Raw genomic sequence first — 10,235 nt, forward strand, 5'->3', positions numbered from 1 at the left:
GAAGGTATTTGTCTGGAGGGTAGCCTTGTATGTAAGTGGAACATGGACAATAAACAATTCAGAAAAGAAGAGAATACAAGATTTTGATATGTGGTGCTTCAGAAGAATGCTGAATATTAGATGGGTAGATTGCATAAAAAATGAGCTGGTACTGAAGAGGATTTGGGAGACAAGAAATTTGTGTTATAAACTAACTACAAGAAGGTATCGGACATGTACTGAGACATCAAGGATCATCAGTATAGCGTTGGAGTAAGTGTGGGGTGTAAAAATAGTAGAGGGAAACCAAGAGACAACAGTTGCAAATGCATGTAGGATGCAGTAATTATTTGGAGAGGAAGAGGCTTATACAGGATAGAGTACCATGTAGAGCTGCATCAACCGGTCTTTGGACAGCACACAACATGTGACAACAGCACTTAACATTTTCAGAATATATAAATCTAAGACACACATCAAAAATTTACGAAATACGCAAGTACTATCTTTGTCACTTACCTTCCACAAATTTTTTTGGCATTGTCCTAGCATATTGGTTTGCTGCAGTTGTGCCATGGGTACTTTGTCCTACTCTTCAGTTTAAGATTTTAACAGTAGCATGTTTTAGAAATTAAAAAAAAAAAACGAAAAAAAACACATACACTTACTGTTTAGGTCTCTCTGGTTAATCGCCAATTTTTGGACTTCTCCTCAATCAGAACAATAGTTTGTATGAAAGATCCTTCACCTCGGTGATGTATTTCAGGGTACACCAGCAGCTTTGCAAGAGTTCTCATAAAGCCAAGACTTGTCATTTTCTGGATGTGAGAGTAGTTTTAATGAAGAATGAAAGCATTGCCACCACACCCCACACCAACATTGGTAAAATTTATTTCCGTAGGCCATATATGAGTTCTGCTAAAGGTGCAATTCACATTTTTCTAATTTAGCTCCTTTACACCACCCTTAATTACATTATAAAATGAAATTATTTCTGACTTACATGTGTCTGGATCATCTGTCATGGAGTGGTACATAGAAGTTGCCAAAATCACTTATTATATAAACTGAAGATGGAGAGGGGATGAAAGGAAAGCAAAGGGAAGGAACTATTGATGTCAGCTGCATCAGCCCTTTATGCGGTATCAGCGACCACAAGTGAAAATGTGTGCTGGATTGTGATTCAAACCCAGGATCTCCTGCTTACCTGGCAGTTGTGTTAACGACTTCGCCACCTGGACACAGTGCTTACTGCAATTGCACAGACTATTCGGTACGCCATCTGGCTGACCCATATTCCCATTTATCTGCAGTCCCTCTCCATGTCCTATATGCTTGCTACTTTGAGATTCCCACAGGATGTCACACGTAATGGTGCATCCACAATGGTGTTGGTACATTAATTGCCTATTGAGACAAATCAATTATATGAATGTATGGTGGCTGTTCTTTCGGACAAATAACAGACACCTCACATTCATATAACTGATTTGCCTCGATGGGCAATGAATCTACCATCATTGTGGATGCACAATTACATGTAACCTCCTAAGGGAATCTCAAAGTAGCAAGCATATAGGACATGGAGAGGAACTGCAGACAAATTGGTATGTGGGTCAGCCATATGGCATACTGAATAGTCTGTGCAATTGCAATAAACACTGTGTCCAGGCGGTGCAGTCATTAACACAACTGCCAGGTAAGCAGGAGATCCTGGGTTTGAATCACAATGCAGCACACATTTTCACTTGTGGCTGCCAATTCTGCATAAAGGACTGATGCAGATGACATCAATAGTTCCCCTCCCCCCCACTCAACATCAGTTTACATAATATGTATCACAGATATGGATTTCGTATGGCATCTGTTGTTTCAGACATGTCCAAAAGAACAGACACCACGAATTCATATAAAAACACTTATTTTGACTTCTTCAGTATGTGAGAAACTAAATCTTTGTTCTCTGTGGACCCATACATCTAAGATCTCTGTGTGTGTTTCTTACTTACATGCAACTGTGATCAGAGCTCTTCTTTTATTTTCTTTCATAGTTACAACAAACATGAGTTCTGTTTTCAAAAGCTTCTTGGCAAGTTCAACAGTGGTAAACCAGTTGTTTTCTTTGATATTTTGGCATGTCTTTTGGACTATTCTGGTAAGCTTCAGTGCACATTGTGTGGGGATACACACATTCTGCATTCTTCTCCTCCATAGAGATGTTGTCCATCATGGCCTTTCCATAAATAGATGAAGATGTTACACAAGTGATGGGTCCTGAAGTCTAATACACAAATACTTCACTGGTTTCATTGGCAAGTTAATCCAAAATCTTGATGCGGAAAGCAAAGCACTTTATCAACATATACAATGCAGCCTTGAGAGTAACACTGCTGACAGTTACCAATAAATATGCTAAAATATTTGACCCTGCATCATTTGTGTCTCCCATTTTATTTTCTTCACAGTCACCTGGATTATCAAATCAAAGAGCTGTCAACAGAAACAAAAATCTTCCCGAAGTCATAGTACTGCTAAAAGATATTACACCGAAGGGCCAAAGAAACTGATCCACTTGCCTAATATTGTGTAGGGCCCCGCAAGCATGCAGAAGTGCCGCAACACAACGTGACATGCACTTAACTACTGTCTGAAGTAGTGCTGGAGGGAATTTACACCATGAATCCTACAGGGCTGTCCATAAATCCGTAAGAGTACGAGGGAGTAGAGATCTCTTCTGAACAGCACATTGCAAGGTATGCCAGATATGCTCAATAATGTTCATGTCTGGGGAGTTTGGTGGCCAGCAGATGTTTTAAACTCAGAAGAGTGTTCCTGGAGGCACTCTGTAGCAATTCTGGATGTGTCAGTTGTCGCATTGTCCTGCTGGAATTGCCCAAGTCCGTTGGAGTGCACAATGGATGCAGGTGATCATACAGGATTATTAAGTACATGTAACCTGTCAGATTCATATCTAGCCATATCAGGAGTCCCATATCACTCCAACTGCACACGCCCCAAGCCTCCACCAGCTTGAACAGTCCCTAGCTGACATGCAGGGTCCATGAATTCATGATGTTGTCTCCATGCCCATACACATCCATCCGCTTTACAATGTGAAATGAGACTTGTCTGACCAGGCAACATGTTTCCAGTCATTAACAGTCCACTGTTGGTGTTGATGGGCCCAGGCGAGGTGAAGAGCTTTGTGCCATGCAGTCATCAAGGGTACACGAGTGGTCCTTCGGCTTTGAAAGCCCATATCGATGATGTTTCATCGAATAGTTTGCACGTTGACACTTGTTGATGGCCTAGCATTTAAATCTGCAGCAATTTACGGAAGAGTTGAGCTTCTGTCATGCTGATCGATTCTCTTCAGTTGTCGTTGGTCCCGTTCTTGCACGATTTTTTTCCAGTTGCAGCAATATCGGAGATTTGCTGTTTTACCAGATTCCTGATGTTCATGGTACACTCATCAAATGGTCGTACAGGAAAATTCCCGCTTCATCGCTGCCTCGGAGATCCTGTGTCCCATTCCTCGTGCATCATCTATAATACCATGTTAAAACTCACTTAAATCATAACCTACTATTGTGGCAGTACTAACCGATCTAACAACTGCACCAGACACTTGTCGTCTTACATAGGCATTGCTGATCACAGCGTGGTATTCTGCCTGCTTACATATCTCTGTATTTCAAATGGCTCTGAGCACTATGGGACTCAACTGCTGAGGTCATTAGTCCCCTAGAACCTAGAACTAGTTAAACCTAACTAACCTAAGGACATCACAAACATCCATGCCCGAGGCAGGATTCGAACCTGCGACCGTAGCGGTCTTGCGGTTCCGGACTGCAGCGCCTTTAACCGCACGGCCACTTCGGCTGGCTCTCTGCATTTGAATATGCATGCCTATACCAGTTTCCTTGGCACCTCAGTGTGTCTGCTTCCCTGCATTGAGAAAAAATTATCTATGGATTCATTGTCAAATTTGAAGATTGCTGTGAATACAAGTAAGCCCATGAAAGCTTTTAGTTCAAGAACATCAATAAAATGTATGAAAGATAGAGTTGATACCACAGTTCATCAAGAGTAGTGACTGGCGTATTGTGATGAGCCAGTTGCTCGCCCACCATTGACCAGACGTTTTCAATTCGTGAGAGATCTGGAGAATGTGCTGGCCAGGGCAGCAGTCGAACATTTTCTGTATCCAGAAAGGCCCGAACAGGACCTGCAACATGCGGTCGTGCATTATCCTGCTGAAATGCAGGGATTGAACGAGGGGTAGAGCCACAGGTCGTAACACGTCTGAATTGTAACGTCCACTGTTCAAAGTGACATCAATGCAAACAAGAGATGACAGAGACATGTAACCAATGGTACCCCATACCATCACAGCGGGTGATACGCCAGTATGGCGATGACGAATACACGCTTCCAATGTGCGTTCACCACGATGTGCGACCATCATGATGCTGTAAACAGAACCTGGATTCATCCGAAAAAAATGACGTTTTGCCATTCGTGCACCCAGGTTAACCATTTGAACACCATCGCAGGCACTCCTGTCTGTGATGCAGCGTCAAGGGTAACTGTAGCCATGGTCTCCGAGCTGATAGTCCATGCTGCTGCAAATGTCTTCGAACTGTTCTTGCGGATGGTTGTTGTCTTGCAAACGTCCCCATCTGTTGACTCAGTGATCGAGACGTGGCTGCACTATCCATCACATCCAAGCTGATAAGATGCCTGTCATCCCGACTGCTAGTGATACGAGGCCGTTGGGATCCAGTACGACATTCCGTATTGCCCTCCTGAACCCACCGATTCCATATTCTGCTAATGATCATTGGATCTCGACCAACGCAAGGAGCAATGTCGCGATTCAATAAACCGAAACCGCAATAGGCTACAATCCGACCTTTATCAAAGTCGGAAACGTGATGGTACGCAGTTCTCCTCCTTACACGAGGCATCACAACAACATTTCACCAGGGATCGCTGGTCAACTGCTGTTTGTGTATGAGAAATCTGTTTGAAACTTTCCTCATGTCAGCACGTTGCAGGTGTCGCCACTGGCGCCAAATTTGTGTGAATGCTCTGAAAAGCTAATCATTTGCATATCACATCATCATCTTCCTGTCAGTTAAATTTCGCATCTGTAGCACCTCATCTTCATGGTGTAGCAATTTTAATGGCCAGTAGTGTAATTTATTAAACAAAAATTCTATTTGGGTTTGAAAGCTGAATTTTATGCAAACCAGATTTGTCAGTTTCTTTTTGCATTATGATGGATGGCAATGACATCCAGGTGGGAGCTAATTTACTTCAGGAAAAAATAGTTGATGGTTACCTCGAACAAAGATACATAGCTTTTGTCGGCAGAACTTCACAGTAATAAGAAAAAAGTTATATTATTCCAGAAAAGAATTCTTAGCTATGTAGTGGACTTTCAACAGCTTTAAGAACTATTTATATGGAACAAAGTCATAGTTCATTCAGGTCACAAAGCACTGATTCACCCACAAGGGTATAAACTGTATCAGAGTAGTGGGCATTATCTCTTGAACAATTTGACTATACTATTAAATACAAGAAACCTGTGGTGGTGAATAAGAAAATAGTAGTATGGACTGTGAAAAGGAATTCAAAATTGTGTACTTGAAAGGCTTTACAGAAATGACATAAGGAGAAATCAGAGCTATTGCCATTATTGGAAATTAGTAAAAACAACACAGGAACAAAGGGAGAGGAAAAGGTCGATCAGTACAACAAAGTGTACAAATGAATTCTTTTTGGAAGAACTAGAGTCGATAGTGACAATCTGAAATTATGTTGGTCTCATCAATATCTAGAAGTTTTTACTATGTACATGAAAGACCCAGTGAGTGTAGAGCTTTAAAATGTATTCAAAGACCCAGTGATTGTAGGGCTTTAAAATGTATTCAAAGGAGTCAGGAATATGCGTATTTTCATAATTTGCGAGAAGGGCAAGGAAAAATTTGCAGCTGGTGCCAGAGTGTTAAAATTCGTAATGCAACATGCAGAGTGCTCGTGCAGAACATCATACCAAAGAAACAAATGGATCTTGTAGCAGTGGATATCCAAGGACTATGAGCAAAAACTAGAGGCAGCTTCTGTTACATTTATGTATGTTGTACATTTATTTTCAAAGTTTGTAAAGCTGTTCTCAATCAAGAAGGCGTCAAGTAAGATCACCATTTCAAAAATTGTGGGAGACTATTTTCCAAATGTTGGTGTACCTAAGACAATCCTGTCTGACAGTGGAACACAATTCACCTAAAAATCTGGATATTTTTTTTTTTCCCCCAAGAGAGAAGAAATCAGTCACACACTAATTTCTGTCTACCACCCTCCATCTGAGAGAAATTGACACATTGTGTAAAACTTATTGTAGTAAACGTCATTTGAACAACCTTTGTGTGTTTTGGCAAGCACTCAGTGGTGTTGGGTGAGAATTTGGAGTGGTTGGGAGCCTCCAGCAGAAGTTGAACTGGATACCAAGTCAGCCACACAGGTGTTAGAATTTACGAGGTGCATTCAAGTTCTAAGGCCTCCGATTTTTTTTCTTATTAACTACTCACCCGAAATCGATGAAACTGGCGTTACTTCTCGACGTAATCGCCCTGCAGACGTACACATTTTTCACAACGTTGATGCCATGATTACATGGCAGCGGCGAAGGCTTCTTTAGGAGTCTGTTTTGACCACTGGAAAATCGCTGAGGCAATAGCAGCACGGCTGGTGAATGTGTGGCCACGGAGAGTGTCTTTCATTGTTGGAAAAAGCCAAGTCATTAGGAGCCAGGTCAGGTGAGTAGGGAGCATGAGGAATCACTTCAAAGTTGTTATCACGAAGAAACTGTTGCGTAACGTTAGCTCGATGTGCGGGAGCGTTGTCTTGGTGAAACAGCACGCGCGTAGCCCTTCCCGGACATTTTTATTGCTGTGCAGGAAGGAATTTGTTCTCCAAAACATTTTCGTAGGATGCACCTGTTACCGTAGTGCCCTTTGGAATGCAATGGGTAAGGATTACGCCCTCACTGTCGCAGAACATGGATACCATTTTTTCAGCACTGGCGGTTACCTGAAATTTTTTTGGTGGTGGTGAATCTGTGTGCTTCCATTGAGCTGACTGGCGCTTTGTTTCTGGATTGAAAAATGGCATCCACGTCTCATCCATTGTCACAACCAACGAAAAGAAAGTCCCATTCATGCTGTCGCACCCACGAACGCACTTTCGACACATCCGTAACTCCATCACCACGTGTCTCCTTCAACTGTCGATGAATTTCAATTGGTTTCACACCACGCAAATTCAGAAAACAAATGATTGCACGCTGTTCAAGTAAGGAAAACGTCACCATTTTAAGTATTTAAAACCGTTCTCATTCTCGCCGCTGGCGGTAAAATTCCATCTGCCGTACGGTGCTGCCATCTCTGGGACGTATTGACAATGAACACGGCCTAATTTTAAAACAATGCGTATGTTTCTCTCTCTTCCCTGTCCGGAGAAAAAAAATAATAAATCGGAGGCCTTAGAACTTGAATGCACCTCGTAAGAGCAGCATATGTAGACGTAAATTTTCACACTACTTTCAAGGGCTGTAAATTTGTTTAAGTGGCAGTTGTATTTCTTGATGAAGTACTGCATGCAGTGAAGCAGCATTACTAATGAACTTTATTGTATAGCCAAGACTTTGTTGTTATTGGTTATGCTTTCATAGTGGCATATTTAGTTGGAGACTGTCAAGTCTTATTCACTATTCACACTATCGTAACTGCACCCAGCCACAATTCTATTGCCTTCACTTCACAGTGTAACTTTTTAGTTACTTGATGCATGGCCATTGTATCTTTAGCATTTTAATGTAACTTTGCCATTGTGTAGGCCTCATTTATTTACTTATTTGTTTCCACCAATTTACCATTTACTTCATAATATTTATTTTTGTAATGTATGTTTAGCCTTGTATGTGTTGTTGGTTCTTACCTGCTACAACCTATTTTAGCGAGCTGGTGCTGTTATTAGGACATATGCATAGCTGTGTACAACCCCCTCCTAAGAATGTAGAGCCATACTATGTCTTCTTGATCGTTGACTAGCCTGAACCGCAGTTAAGTTTTATATTTCTAAAGGGGTGGAAGCTACAATCTTCTCATGTAAAGAGTGGCAAAGCTTTTTTTTAAAAAAATAATACAGATAATGTAAACACACAGATAATTTGCAATTTATGTGTCACATAAAACAACTAGTACAAGGCAAATTTACAGATGTCCCTCCAGAATCCCATTTCCTACATTTTGGCACAATCCCTTACTTTCCAATGATCTTTAATACACTGAGTGAATTCCGTTCACACTTAGGGTTACTAGACATATGTAGAATTCCTACACTTTAACTTTCTCTTTGACAAGTGAAAGAATATTTACATTCTGTGGAAAATATAAGCCAAATGTGATTAAAATGCACAAGCAGAGGCAGTAGAAACCTTAACCCTTTAAGCATGACACATACCATTTGATGGACCAATGAACCTGTGCCCTCACTACGAGTTCAGTCATACAACAGCCGCCGATACCTGTTCATAAACGAAAGTGATAGTCTGACAGCCTGCACATCCTACTCCACATTTGTCCTGGTTGATTGTTCTGTAGGAAGCACGTGGATTTGTAATAAGCCATTTTGCTGTCCGTGTTACTCAGTGTGTTGTGTGCAGTGGTTTCTTTACAAAGTTATGTCTGCAATTGTTCAGAGTGCCAAAATAATTTCGTACGTATGACCAGGAGCTATTTAACGAACTTAGTAAACATGATAGCAAGGATTTGACTGATCTTTGTTTGGCAGTTGAAGATTGTCAACCCAAAGAAGGAAACCGCTTCACCTAATGCTCAGTCTCTACAAGTATTACACATAAAAACCACAAGCTGTCCTATTACACTGATATTTTGTTTCTTCACATTCATTCTAATTTTTCTCATGGCAAAATGTGCAATTTTGTTCACGGCTGTTTCTAGAATAAGAAATTTATATTATAAGCACATTTTTGTGTGGCTCTGGAAATTTGAGGTCAAGCACTCACCTTGTAATAGAAGAGGAATGGAAACTGCCAGAAACAGTAAGAATGAAGAAAATGTCTCGGCTGGGATATATACTGCACAGAAATTATCCACAATGAAGACACATCAAAGGAATGATTGCAAGGAAAAGAGAGAGAGAGAGAGAGAGAGAGAGAGAGAGAGAGAGAGAGAGAGAGAGAGAGAGAGAGAGGGGGGGGGGGGGGGGGGGTGGGGGAGCTGGAACAGATTACCAGAACCGGCACAGTACAAAGGAAAGCATACTTCCTATTAAGACAGATATACCAAAGAAGAAAGATATTCAACAGAAGCTCAGTTCACAAATTCAATATTAAGAATAAGAACACTTTAAAGGATCTCACACTGGCCCAAAAGAGTGTTCACTCTTCAGAAACACACAATTTCAAGAACTTGCTTGTAACTGTAAAACATTTGATGAGGTGTGGGTAAAAATTCTTTATGTAACTTTTGAACACGGGTTATTTGACATTTGTTAGCAATCATAAGCAGAAATGTTCATCTTCAAACTTTTACAAAGTTTTCTAGCAATGATAAAACTGTTTAATAGTAGTTTGTGGGTCCTAATAGTGATCAAAAGCTTTCATTCCACTGTGGAGTTTCCTAACAGAACTAGTTACCATGCAGATCAACAATGAGGAGCCAGATGGCTAAATGTCAAGCGACTGATTTTGAGGACTGCAGTTCAGTCACCACTCAATCCTAAGATTTTTCTGTCCCTGAACTACTTTTTCCACTTCCACCAATGATTTGTTAATATGAAAATGCCGAGACACACAGTGGTTTTGAGTCCACATAAAATTGTATCTCCCCCTAAAAGCTGAAGGATAACTCGGTTCAAGGGCCAGAGGAAGCAAAGGGCACACTACTTACCCTTACAAGCGTATGGCTACTGTTATCAGCTAAGTAAAAACTTTTTTTTTTATTTGTACAACACTCTTGAGGGCTGCTTCACTAATGTGTAGAATAAATGATAAACCTCCACACATTAAATCTCCTATACAACATGTGTGCTGTATTGTGCTTATGGGGCAACTTCTGCATTTAGAGCCCACTACAATGAGAGCTGGTAAACCTAGATAGTTGCATCCAAGTACAGAATGTAGCCCATATCACAGAGCAGTTATGTTGCTTGCTCTGGTCAGT

This window comes from Schistocerca piceifrons, chromosome 9 (genome assembly GCF_021461385.2).
Source record: "Schistocerca piceifrons isolate TAMUIC-IGC-003096 chromosome 9, iqSchPice1.1, whole genome shotgun sequence".
Lineage (NCBI taxonomy): Eukaryota > Metazoa > Arthropoda > Insecta > Orthoptera > Acrididae > Schistocerca > Schistocerca piceifrons.